Source organism: Giraffa tippelskirchi, chromosome 1, assembly GCF_054371585.1.
Source record: "Giraffa tippelskirchi isolate mGirTip1 chromosome 1, T2T-mGirTip1v1.2.pri, whole genome shotgun sequence".
NCBI classification, from domain to species: Eukaryota; Metazoa; Chordata; class Mammalia; order Artiodactyla; family Giraffidae; genus Giraffa; species Giraffa tippelskirchi.
In genome coordinates this window covers 89,145,727-89,149,278 of record NC_137275.1, presented here as the reverse complement: position 1 = coordinate 89,149,278, position 3,552 = coordinate 89,145,727, and positions in this window count along the sequence as shown.

Sequence of the window (3,552 nt, the reverse complement as noted above, 5' to 3'; positions counted from 1 at the left end):
GCCCTCTGTGCTGGGCGGCTGAGCCGGAGAGCCAGGCGCGAGGAGGAAGGGCGATCAGCAGGCGAGCCGGGAAACGTGGCTCCTCCGGCGAGGAGAGGATTTGTGAAGGGGAGCGCCGGCCCGCGTGCGCCTCTTGTTCCCCGTGTAATTTGCAGCCAATCATCAGTAGGTGTCCGCGTCCCTGCGTCCTCCTCACCTCGGCGCCGCTCACCCCCCGCCCCCGCCCCCGCCCCCGCCCCCGCCCCCAGCCTCCCACCTCCTCCCTCGCCTTTCTCTCCCGCTCCCATCCCCCAGCAGCCGCACACAGGCACACACACAAACAGAGAGAGAGAGAGAGAGAGAAGGGGGGGACACAGAGAGAGGAGAGAGAAGAGACTGAGAGGAGAGAGAGAGAGAGGGGAGAGAGAGGGGGAGAGAGAGAGGGAGAGAGAGGAGAGACTCCCCGGCTCCCTCCCTCCCTCGCACACAGCGACTGGAGACGGACGGAGAGCAACGCGCTGGGAGAGGAGAGACCACCGAGAACAGCCCCGCGCTCTCACACATACACTCACACTCGGCTCTTTCCTCTCCCCCCCCACCTCCTCCTCCTTCCACCCCCACCACTAACACCATCTCCTCCTCCTTCTCTCTGCAACAAGAAAAAAAAAAAAGCCATTTACAGGTATTTTTTTTTGATCCGCATATTTATTTATCCCCCCTCCCCAACAGTTTGTTTACAAGTATTAAAGTTGTAATTGGGAGCTGCCAAGACACATCTGGATTTGTGTTTCTTTGTGTTAGGGGGTGATGTGCAACTAATTAAAGGCAGACTGGCAGCGTCTGCAAATTCTAAGGCTCCCCAAATAAAAAGAGACTGGTAAGTGATTGTTCTTTCTCTTTCTCTGGCTTTTTGCTCTTAAATGTTTGCTGTCCGTTGGGATTGTAAAAGTAGATTATTAATGCTGGACTCCAGCGATGAAAGGCGTCGCTGTATTAATTTATTAATTAATCTGCACCCGCCCCTCCTCCTGAATGTTAAATATGACCTTTGATCTCTGTGTCTCTGGTAGACCAGACATACAATATTAGGCATGTACAGTCACATTGTTTAAAGGCAAAACAGGATCATGAAATATTATGTCTAATTTAGCTTTGGAATAGGACTATAGTTATTTGTGTGTGTTTTATTTTGTTCTTTAAAGAAAATCCAAACAATAGCTGTGGCTTAGGTACCTTTTTCATGCTCCAGAGATGCATTGATTAAACAATAATGACCTGGATACTGGGCACAATCATTTTCTACAGTTTCTGGTGGCATTAAACCTTGAGGGAGAAAGGGGGAGGTGATGGTAATAAGGAAAGCTTCTGTTTGGAGACACCACTCTAATACTCCGAAAAAGGGACAATAAATTATTTCTTTATTTGGAACAAGGTCGAAAGACTAAAATGTTGAAATTTTTCCCTCCGCTCAATGCGCTCGTAGCTAATGCATGGTTGGCATAACTAGTTTTTACTGAGTAGCAGTTATTATGGTCTTGCAGTTACAATGTGATTCGCAGAAACTGAAGCTGTATGCATATTCTTGCTGTGTCTTCCCCCATCGCCTTCCCAGCATCAAGAATATTTAGCCAGGAGCATTTTGGGGGCACCCTTTGTATTGCGTTCAGATCTCTGAAGGGAGCAGTTTTCCCTAATGCGAAACCACAGAGGTGGTTCCTGAGTGATTAGGGACTTGCTGTGATTGAAAGATGCCTGCTAGCTTCTAATCCAGCCTGGGGTGAGGTTCCTTATCTTGATTTACTTTGCCTAATAGGGATTTGTTTACATAAACCTCTCTTTTTTTAGGGCGCCTTCTCATCAGGACTTGAAGTTTTTGTACTTGGAGTTTGGGCATAAATGGCTCATTAATCTAATTATAAGCATAATTGCTATAATTGATATCCATTTTGAACTGAATATTTGAGACTGAGACTGCTGGGCCCCCATTTGAAATTCCCTGAACTCCACATTCTAGACCAATATGTGGGTTTCAGAAGATGTCACAAAAAGATATTCTGTCCCCCCCCAAAAAAATCTGCAAACAAAGAAACTGGTTTTTTAGGTTAATATATACACTTTACATTTTTGCTTTACTTCTTAAAAGGCTCTGATGCACCTCTCCCTCTGTAGTAAACAACTAAAATACCTCTGCCTAAGCATAATAATGCCCTGTAAGCAAAGAGATGAATGCAAATACCCAGTTAATATTAAACTTTCCTCTTAAACAGAGCTAAAGAAAAAAATCATCTTCATGACTATTTCTTCATGGAACACCTTAAATGACGTCTCCCTACTTTTACTCAATGTAAAAATCAGTGACTGTGAGAGAGCCTCAAAGTCTATGCTTTCCTCTTTTCTTGGGAAGAGGCTGGAGTCTCCATTAGGAATTATTGGGAATATTCTTAAAGTGACTACCAGCACTTGGTTTAAAACCTATGACATGGTTTGCATTATTTAAAAAAAAAATTTTTTTAATCTAGTCCATCTTTCTTTTCCTTCTTTCTTTTAAACAAGTAGAACACCACCCTCTTACCCCCTCCAAGCCCCACCACCAAATGGCTTGTACAATTGAGACCTGTCCTTGGTCCATTGAATTAAGACCCTAACAGAGCCAGCTGTGCTGGGATTCAAACTAATGACCGCAGACACAGAAGGACACTGTGGCAGCTGGTAGTTCTTTTTTCCCTGCCTCTTTAGTTCAGATTGTATGTGGGCAGTCTCTTAGCTCTCAGTTGTATTGTGTTTGCTTACAGTTTATACTCGGATGTATTGTAGACTTTCTCAGTACTTCATTTGCTAATTTCCTGTTCATTTTCCTCATAGGGCCATAGCTGTTTTCTACTTTAGAGCATTTGCATGCCCAGGCAGCACTTGTTCACACATTTCATAGTGTTTAAATGCCCTCAGCTTATAGGTAGTATCGCCCTCCCACCCCTGATTTGCATGTCTTTAGCACTCCAATTGCCCTTTTCCCTCGGCATTTGTCACCCCCGTCTTTCCTCTTCCCTGGGTATCCTGGCTATTAATACATTTTCTCAGGAGGGTTATAAGAATAGGGGGGAGGAGCCGTGGTGTGCTCTGGGGAGGGAGAGAGCAGGGTTGGGAGCGTGGGGGGAGGATGGGAATGGGGGGGGGGTGTCACGTCTTGATTGTTATGCAAACGACCTGACGAAGAATGTGGGAGCTTTCTGTGTCTGCAGTGAGGTAGTGAGGGAGGCTGTTTGTTTTTTCATCTTTTTCCTCGTGCAGCTCGTTGGAATGACTTTCTTTATTTTAGTTGTAACAGTTGGAGGATAATGCAAAGGAAGACGCTGCCTGGGAATTCACCGTCTGTGGAAATGCGCCCCAGAGAGGAATAAAGCAGTCCTCACCTTGCTCTCCCCACCCGGACCCACTTTCCCCTCCAGCCTCGGCCCCCACCCCAACATCACCATCACCCCCTTCCCTCCCCCCCACCTTCCCCCCTTTCCCACCCAGGTGTCGGACCAGACGGTCCCCACTTCCACCCTGCACCCCTTCTTTCCCCCTTGCACC